Source organism: Gastrolobium bilobum, unplaced genomic scaffold, assembly GCF_033153095.1.
Source record: "Gastrolobium bilobum isolate Gb01-03AN ecotype WA unplaced genomic scaffold, APGP_CSIRO_Gbil_v1 utg27635, whole genome shotgun sequence".
NCBI lineage: Eukaryota > Viridiplantae > Streptophyta > Magnoliopsida > Fabales > Fabaceae > Gastrolobium > Gastrolobium bilobum.
In genome coordinates, this window is record NW_026896329.1 from 86934 (window position 1) to 97709 (window position 10776).

Below are 10776 nucleotides of genomic sequence, written 5' to 3' on the forward strand. Positions count from 1 at the left end.
TTGTTAAAATTTACCATATTTATGTACCAATTTTTTTTTTACCATATTTACGTATCGATGTCACATTATATCGAGTCTCCTGTGTGGAAAAGGGAGAATTAGAACCAAATAATCATTTAATTTTTTTCAAGAAACAAGAAAAGAATTTTAGGTGAGGTCGGTGAAATTGAATGGCCAATTCTCCTCTGTTTGTTTATGGTTTTGTTCAGCGTAGGCACAAGGCCCAATAACCAAACCGAAAACATTTTTTCCTTTTAAATTTCTCCTACTAATAACTCATAGATAAATGCGGTTCACAAAATACTGGAGAGAAAAAATAAAATTCAACGTGAAACCTACTTATATTATGAGTCACTGGTAGGAAATAATTTTTCTCCTTTAAAAGGAAAAAATGTTTTTCCATAACCCAAAAACATAAAATATCTCAAACAGCGGTTTGGATCCTTTCAAACGCAGAAACAAACAATCTATCAATGGTTATCCAGCTAGGAAGTACAAATATTTTAAGAGCTTAATTGAAATTTGTCTTTTTATTATTATTATTAATGGGTAATTTTAGTCTTTTAATATTTGTTTACTTTTATTTGATCTTTTATTTTTTAATTACTATAATGTCAGTTTTTTTATCAAAAATTCTTAAACCTCTTTTTTTTACTTAAGAGTAAACACCTTTTTAGTCCCTGTCAATATCTACGAAGTCCTTTTTAGTCCCTGGCAATAAAAAAGGACCAAATTGGTCCCTGAAATTACAAAAAAAGAGTCATGTTAGTCCTTATGTCAACTCCCAAATATGTAGAGTGGCCCTTTTCTTGTACTTTCAGGGACCAATTTGGTCCTTTTTTATTGCCAGGGACTGAAAAGGACTTCGTAGATATTGTCAGAGACTAAAAAGAGTGTTTACTCTTTACTTAAATTCCAAAGATGGCATTAACCATATTTAAGCCCTCGTAAACAAGTATTGTAGATTAACCATAGTAAAACAACTGAAAAGTGTAATTAGATATATTTTAAAATAGGTTTATAACTATTAGGTAGGCATTATATTACATTTTTTATTTTTTATAAATTTCTAGCTTCTATTTTTAAATTTTTATATTACGTAGTATATCACAATAATTAAATTAAGAATAATAACTTGTTATATCTATAACAATTAAAGTTAATTTATGAAATATTAATATATTTATTTTAATTTAAAATCTGATTTTCATATAATATTATATATTGTATCTTAACTGTATTGTATGCTATTGTTTATAAATTTTTTTCAAATTTAGTTTCATATATTATCTACCAGCAAAAGATATACATAGTAATATAAAGCTTTCAAATCGTAATAATGACATACAACAAACTTGGGCTTTTTGACCCTTTTGCCCCTCATTAATTAATTAATAACCAATTTGCCCCTCTCCCAGAACTATCCACCATCATGTCCCCATTTAGTCGATCAACTTGCACTTTTAATCGACTAAATGGTCAAAATGCAGAAAACATGAATCACGAGATTTAGTCGACTACATCATCACCTTGATCGACTACATTTCGAGCATTTTTAATCGACTAAGGACTTTATTTAGTCGATTAAAAGTCGCAGATCCGATTTTTTAAAAACCTCCCCATTTCGCAAAGGGGGTTATTTTCAAACCCTAGTCGATTAAAAGGCTCCAAGAACCCCTCTCTTCAACCAAGTCCGAATCCCATCCCCTTGAAGGTCCGATTGCACCATCATTGGTTCACAACTTGCGAAATTGATATTGTAGGTAACGTTTTTTTTTTACTTGCATTTGGTTTTAAGTTTTGTTTTTTTTTTTTTGTTTTCTCCATGCTTTGGTTTACTTTTTTTTTTAATTTCTTGTTTATGGTAGAAGGTTGTTTGAGTTTTTGTGGCTTTATGTTAGGAGTAGGGTGTTGAGTTTGATGTGAGGGTTAGGGCTAGGGTTTATGTGTTAGGTTAGGTTAGGGTTAGGGCTAGGGTTAGGGTTTTTATTTTTTGGTTAGGGTTTAGGCTTAGGGGTTTTGTTTGTATGTTAGGGTTTATGGGGTGTGTTGGCTGTTTTATTGTAGGGTTGGGGTTAAGGTTAGGGTTAGGGTTAGGGTTTGATTTTTATATTGAATTTTGAAATTTTTTGATATCGTTATTGTCCATTGATTGGTTCCACTTGCATTGTAGGTACCGTTGTTCCCATGGCTGGCTGTAGAAGATCGGATAACGTGGAAAATGAGAGACGCACAAAGGTACGACAAGACCGACCGTCTTCGTCAAGGCCACAAGACGAAGAGCCTGCTCTTGTTGACCTCCCATTCGGATACTTGTTCGAGCATGACCCCTTGGTTCATGATGCATTTGTCCATGACCATGCTAACCGACCCATATGTCTGGCCAAATCACTTGATACAACATTTTTTGAAGCGGAAGGTTTTAACATTGTGAGCTGGTTGGAGGGAGCACATCTTAGGGTTTTGGCTGAACTGTTGTGTCCATATTCAGAGCTACATGTACGTGCCTTCTACCATAACCTCAGCTACGTACAGGGTGAGCTGAGTTCGAGGGTCTGCGGGGTGGAGATCATCATGACGGCTCCGGTATGGTTGGAGTTACTGGGGTATAACTTTGATTCTGCGCAGAATGTGGAATATGACGCAGATAGCAGTGTCACACTTCCAGGATATACACGAGGTGATTCCGTGCAGGAGCAGAGAAGAGTCCGTGGGCAACACATGCACTATACGGTTGGGTTGCTTACTGTGGAGTCCCATATACTACACTATGTCATCACCCACATTCTGTTTCCGCGAGCGTTCAATCACTCCAGGGTGTTGGAACATGACATTCCCATCATGTGGGCTATCCGATATGGTACTTCGGTGAACTGGAGGCACTACATCTGTTGGATGATGTTTAAGGCCAAACACAAGGGTGCACTACCATTTGCTTGTCTTGTTCAGAGGATATTGGGTCACTTTGGTGTTCCCATAGGCAATGTGACCTTGAAGAAGACCACAAGGTATAATTGCAAGTTTGGAAAGTGTCTACTAGAGCAATGCAAGATGACAGAACATACAAACGGGTGTGTGGCAGTTCACAGGTGCGGCTGATGTTGAAGTTCCTGATGTTGTTCCACTTGCAGACATGGTTGAGCCCGAGGTAGAGGATGATGATGACGATGATCATGAGACTGACTTGCAGGATATAGCTGAGCCTGAGGGTGGGTTTTCATTGCGTGATGTCATGAAAGGCATAAATGCCACGATGAAGAAAATAGGAAAAATGGCGTTGAAACACAAAAAATGAAGGAAGAGTCATATCCAGAAAGGGAATGAAAGGTTTAGACACGTACATGGAAGGTTCAAGGGTACATACTTATAATGAGCCAGGATTAATCTGTGTCACGTCGGTGTACATACTTATAATGGCTGCACAGATTACATCAGAATCCAGCTGTCTATGGTCTCGGGTAAGGCCTTGGTTTAGGCAGGTGTGTTCTTTAGCCCACTTACTAACAACCCAAGTATTTCCATTCTTGGGCAACATAGCCCGCACGTACCAGGGACAACCATCATTATGGTGTCCACACTTCATCACAAATCTATGGTCATCACTTTTTGCCACCACAGCAGTACGATGAGCCTTCATACAATATAATCTGACTGCATGTTGCATTTCAGATTTACTTCGAAACTCCTGGTACAAATATAATGGATCCCCTAATTGCCAGCGACCGTGGAAGTCATCGTCGCCATACAATATCTCCGTCTCATCATTAGGGTGAGCCCAATTAATGAAGGAATAATGTGGGCTTTCGTTCCAAAACGGCTCAATCTCGGAACCTACGTCCAAATTACAAGAGTTATCCGTCAGTACAAATGATAACACAAATATGAAATATTCATTTAAAAACTTTAATTTACTATCTTACCACTGCTAATAGGGTCAACACGGAGTGGTGGCATAACCTGGGAACTCAGGTTTCCTGAACTTGTGTCAGCGTCAAAATTCCCCTCTACGTCCGTATCTGAGGTGTCACCCAGCGGAATAACACTCTCGGGTTCACCGTCGTCTTCACTGTCCATATCCTCCTCATGCTCATCCTCATCCTCGTCTATTTCCCTCATTGTTATCTGACTTAAGACAGGTGCAAGTGCAGATAAACCGACCACTCTGTCTTCTTGACTTTGACTTCTTTCATGCATAGGTGCAGATGAAGATTGACCACAGTCTATTTCAACATATATCTCAATAAAGTTTTGAAATTTTCGGTCCACAATTGCATCTATGACACATTCCACATCTTCATCGTCACATATATCATTACCAATGTAGAATATAGCATCCTTACCAACTGTAGACTCTACCTTGGCGATCATCCATTGAACGCACTGGCTGCCTTGTAGCCCCAATTTTTGATGAATCCTCCCTTTCAGCTCATTGTACGTAGTGCCCCGTTTGATTTTCAACATTTTCGTTTTTCCTTCAAATTGGACACCGTTGGTGCCTTCATAATGCTTTCCATCATAGTAGATCATTGTAACATACATGTTTGGGTTTGAGCTCATCTTTCACACGAATTTGAGGGTAGGAATCGGAATTTAGGGTTTTAGGTTCGGATTTGGGGGAAACAAATGAGAAAATAAGGGGAATGAGAATGATTTCACAATTACTATGATTTAGAGATTGTGGGATGAAATGGAATCGTTATTGGAAGGATCACAGCTGACAAACAAGAGATAGAGGGGGTACAAAACGAAAATATTGCAAATGAAACCGAGAGAGGGTTGGATATAGGGTTTTCTGCGACTTTTAATCGACTAAATAAAGTCCTTAGTCGATTAAAAGTGCTCGAAATGTAGTCGATCAAGGTGAGGATGTAGTCGACTAAATCTCGTGATTCATGTTTTCTGCATTTTGACCATTTAGTCGATTAAAAGTGCAAGTTGATCGACTAAATGGGGGCAGGATGGTTGATAGTTCTGGAGGAGGGACAAATTGATTATTAATTAATTAATGAGGGACAAAAGGGTCAAAAAACCAACAAACTTGACTATCAATATTCGAGATGCTGTGTTGGCATGACAGGGAAAGTAAGATAGGTTCATGTTACAATTTGATTAGATAACGGAAGTTCTATATATATTCTATCCTACATATATTATTAATATTATTAGGTATTATTATTTTTTTATATTGTAGAAAATAAAAATATTTTATATATTTACATAAAAATATGCGGGACCCATGTGGTGTCATGTGAAGAGAAAAATTATTTTTTTTTGTATATTTTATGTGTATATAGGAGATAAAATTATCTTCCACAATATAAAAATATTAATCCCTTATTATTACCACGGTTGCGGACTTGCGGTTGGAAAGTCAAAAACCATATGTTAGATTGTCCTTCCTGCGTTCTGTTCTTTTGGCTTGTTTCTTGGATGAAGAATCCGTGTTTTTATGTTTTTTTGTGATTGATTCAAAGAAAGCAAATTAGCATTTGCCATGCTTTGTGCATATCTGACTGTGTGACGTTGAGACATGGATGCGATTCTTGACATCCCAAGTTTCCATTCCAAGACTTTAACGTGTCTCATAATTTGGAAAAATCTGGTGTTACCGTTATATTGAAGTTAAGTGCATGGGAATTTATTTTAGGAAAAGTAGGTGAATTTTGTGCAAATTTCTAGATACTCAGATCCGTCTACGTATTCTAGAATTAATCCTACATTGGTAGTACTAAAAGTTTTCTCCATAATTTGTGGTTCTAATATTCAATCAAAAATCAAATTGGATCATCTAATTTATTAACTTTGAATTTATATTGAATCAAACTTAATTATTTATTAACCTAAAACTTGTTATGTTCGTTCTCAATTTCTGGGTAATTGATTTTTTTTTAATTAGGTTGGCTGCATAAGTAAAAAAGAAGGAAATGGATCCTCTAATGTGAGAAAAAACATGACATGGTCATGTGAGAAGATCACAATCATACAAAGGTAAATCACAACCATACAAAAAAGAATAAGTGACCTTAAGGAGACATTTGGTAGAGAATTTTTTTTTATTTTTTATTTTGCGCTTCGGAATCACAATTACCAGGAATATACGGGAAAAGTAAATTTCTCGTGAATGTGATCAAAAAGTTGTTTGATAGACCAAAATATTACTGAAAATATTGGCTCAAGTTTACTGATTCTATATTTAGTTGATTGTTAATTATTGTTGGGAGTGTGGGGTAATTTTATAAAAGTAACCTTATCCATCATTTTCATTCAAGACTTTTTCAATTTAAAATTAAAATAAAATTTTTCCATTTTTGTGAGAGACACTATTTATTCCATTGCTTTCTGCTATTCCTCCAGCATGACTCATCCGAATCGGGTTTCGATGTCTTGCGAGGAAGTTTATTGAGGAATTGCTTGAGCATGGTGACCTAGTAGCTAAAAGCGATAATTTCGAAGCTTTAGATGGAACTCACGAAGGAAGAAAATCAATGTAACCTATTATGTATGCCCACATTTTAGAAGATCCAATAAATGACACAAGAAAAGGAAAGTCATCTAAATAAGGAAGAGAATCCTCTATTAATGACGATCTTATCTAGACAGCTAAACAGTTGGATTTGGGCCCTCAATATTCATAAGAGGTCCAGAAATAATACATCCTACTAGGTGTCCTACATGGCAAATACAGGAAACATTCTTTTCCTTTTTTTATATCCCGTCAATTATTATTGTGATCTTTATATGACTTTTTATAGTACAAAATTTTTATATGCTGTGAAATTCTATAAGCACTGATATGCCAGATGCATAATATTGAAAGCTTATCAAATTGCTATGCATATAATTATTATTGTTATATATGACGACAAAAGCAGGTAGACAAATATTTTGAATATTATCATGAAAAAAGGAGCATTAGATTTCACCATGAGGTTGTGTTCCCTAAGTTTCATGGAGCATTGATGAAGACCAAGAAAATTGGGGAGCATGGAGCCTTTGTGATGGATGCCCAATAAGATTTGATAGCATGAAATATGAGGCGATGGGCGTAAAAGATGAACACTCAGCAACAACAAATGATTGATAAAAAAATGATCAGATTCACATTATATTTGACAGAGCTTGTGAACATGGCCTTGCTCTCATATTTGTCTCAAACTATATTAAATCCATTCAGAAAGTTGATAGCTGGAACCTAGTATCAGCAACAGAATGGAAACATTTATGTTGTAAATAATAATATTTATTTATTTATTTGTTGTATTGGGCATAGCCCATTTGGTCATGTAATCTTTTTAAATAGAGAACACTTTGTCCAGTTTACATACAATTCAATAATATATTTCATTACCCTTTTTTAAGTTGGTATCAGAGCTCTCGATTCTGAGGGCTCTGCTTCCGCAAATCACCGTCTTTAAAAACCAAACCCTATTTGCCTCTCGCCGCCACAAAGTTGCCGTAAAAAAAAAATTTCGGGGACCTTTTGGACCATGAGGACCCCTGTTTCACTCTGTTTTCTTAGATCTATCATTCTATGGAGGTTTCTTTTTCATCAGAAGATCGGAACAACTAAAAAAACACGGTACTGTTCATCGTGCACTGTTCATGCGGTACTGATCATCGGATACTGTTCACGCGGTACTGTTCATCGGTTACTGTTCACAAAAAAAAACTTTTCCTGCTTGGTTTTGTCTCCTCTTTCCAGATCTGTGTTTTCTTTCTCTACCTGGATCTGTGATTTTCTCTCTGATCTGACGTCGATTGGGTGTCCATTGTGTGTTCTTTGGTGCTGTTTTTCACTCTTTCTTATCACTATGGCCGATTATGTGAATATTCAGCAAAGGGAGTTAGATCAGCTTAAACTCGCTATTGATAATATGTGTAAGCCATCTAACCGTTCTTTGATCTTGTCTGGTAAGAACACACGTTCTACATCTCTTCTTGCTTCTTGCACTGATTTTAAAATCTCATGGATTTTGGATTCTTGCAACTGATCATATGACTTGTCGTACTGAATTTTTTCTTTCTTATCATCCTATTGTTGGTAGTCATACTATATCCATAGCTGATGAATCCCATAAATCAGTTATTGGTTTTGGTAACATTCAAATTCAACCTTTCTTGTTTCTTAAAAATGTTCTTTATGTTCCTCAACTTTCTACTAATCTTATTTCCACTCAAAAGCTTACAACTGATTTGAATTGTTCTATCACATTCTTCCCTTCTCATTGTGTTATTCAGGATCTTACCAAGAAGAGAGCAAGATGAGTTGTATTATCTCCTTCCAGAACATTCTATAAATGATAGCAAAAATCAGTTATTAATGACATGTCATCCTTCTACTGCAGAGTCTATGATTTGGCTCCATCACAAGCGTCTGGGGCATCCCTCATTCATTCTATTAAAGTCAATGTTTCCTTCTCTGTTTCTAAATCAGTCGGTTGAGACCTTCCATTGCGACATTTGTGAATTTGCAAAACACCATCGAGTGTCATTTCCTTCTAGCACTATCAAAAGCAGCAAATCTTTTTCTCTTATCCATTCTGATGTTTGGGGCCTTCTAAAGTGTATAGTGTTTCAGGTGCAAGGTGGTTTGTTTCTTTTATTGACGATTGTACTCGAGTAACATGGATATTTTTGATGAAAGACAAGTATGAAGTATCAGAGATATTTATTCGATTTCATCACATGGTTGAGACTCAGTTTGATAAGTGTATTAAAAGACTAAGATCCGAATAGTACTAAGTACGTCAACAACACCTGTCACAATTCATTTCAGACAGAGGTATGATTCATGAGCTCACATGTGTTGATACCCCTCAACAAAACGAGGTTGCTGAAAGAAAAAATCATCACCTCCTTGAAGTTGCTAGAGCACTACTTTTCCAGACATCTGTTCCTAGTTCTTATTGGGGAGAAGAAATGTTAGCTACAGCCTTTTTGATTAACCGCTTACCTTCACGGGTCCTTAACAATACCCGTCTTATTTATTCCATGACTTCATTCTTCCTTCTATTTCCATTTTGCAGAGCCTTCCACCAAGAGTGTTTGGATGTGTTGCCTTTGTCCATGTTCATAAACAACATCGCAGTAAGTTGGATCCTAGGGCTCTTAAGTGTGTCTTCCTTGGTTATGACCCTGATAAAAAGGATACAAGTGTTATCATCCACCAAGTCAATTTTTTTTTGTTTCTATGGATGTCACCTTTTAAGAATTCGAGTCTTATTTCCTGGGTCTTCATCTTCAGGGGGAGAACAATTCTTCAGAAGACTCATGGATGTCACCTTTTTTTGATTCTAATAATATTGCCTCTCATGATTTTCCTATTTCTTCTGATACCTCTGATGACTTATCCATTGCTTCTGTTTCTGATGACTTACCTATTGCCCTAAGAAAAGGGAAAAGATCTTGTTCAAAAAAATCTTGTTCCTCTTGTACTCAATACCCTGTCTCCCATTTTGTTTCTTCTACTAATCTTTCTGTGTAGCACAAAAGCTTTGTTTCAACACTAGATTTTATTTCAATCCCAAAATCAGTACATAAAGCATTGAAAGATGAGAATTGGGCTCAAGCCATGCAAGAGGAGATGAATGCGTTGGAGAAAAATAAAATATGGCTGGTTATTGATAGACCAAATGGAAAGAAAGCAGTAGGGTGCATATGTGTTTATGCCCTAAAGTATAATTCTGATGGAACTCTTGAGAGATATAAGGCTCGGTTAGTCGCCAATGGTTACACTCGGGCCTATGACATTGATTATGAAGAAACCTTTGCTCCAGTTGCAAAGATGAATACGGTGAGAGTCTTGTTATCCTTTGCTGCCCATTACAATTGGGATATAAATCAATTTGATGTGAAGAATGCTTTCCTTAATGGTGAGTTAGAAGAAGAAGTCTATATGGAAATCCCGCCTGGTTTTGATTCTGTGGACGGAGAAAATAAAGTTTGTAGATTAAGAAAAGCATTGTATGGATTGAAGTAGTCACCTCGTGCCTGGTTTGGGAGGTTTACTAAGGTTATGATGACCTTAAGATACAAACAGAGTCAAGGAGATCACACTCTTTTCTTTAAGCACTCCCAAGATGGGAAGCTCACTGTGCTCCTTGTATATGTTGAAGATATTATTATAACAAGTGATGATTTTATGGAGAGACATATTCTGCAAACACGACTAGCCTCTGAGTTTGAAGTTAAAGACCTTGGGAAACTGAGATATTTTCTAGGGATAGAGGTAGCTCATTCAAACAAAGGAATTTTTATCAGTCTGAGAAAATATGTTCATGATCTTCTCAAAGAAGCAGGAAAGCTTGGGTGCAAATCCTCGAATACTCCTATTGAGCAGAATCACAAGATAAGTTATGAAGAGGAGAGTCCTCCAGTTGATAAAGGACAATATCAACGGCTAGTTGGGAAACTGATATATCTGGCTTATACTATACCAGACCTAGCTTATGTTGTTAGTGTTGTCAGTCAGTTTATGCACAATCCAAAGGAGAAACACATGCAGGCAGTGGAGAAAATTCTTCAGTATCTTAAAGCCACTCCTGGTAAAGAACTATTATTCCGGCGTGATGACGATCTCTCTTTAGAAGTTTACACTAATGCTGATTATGCTAGATCTGAGATTGACCGTCGTTCTACCACTGGTTATTGTATGTTTCTTTGTGGAAACTTGGTGACGTGGAGAAGTAAGAAACAAGATGTAGTTGCTAGATCAAGTGCAGAGGCTGAATTTCGAGCTATGGCTGAAGGCATTTGTGAGTTATTGTGACTGAAAAT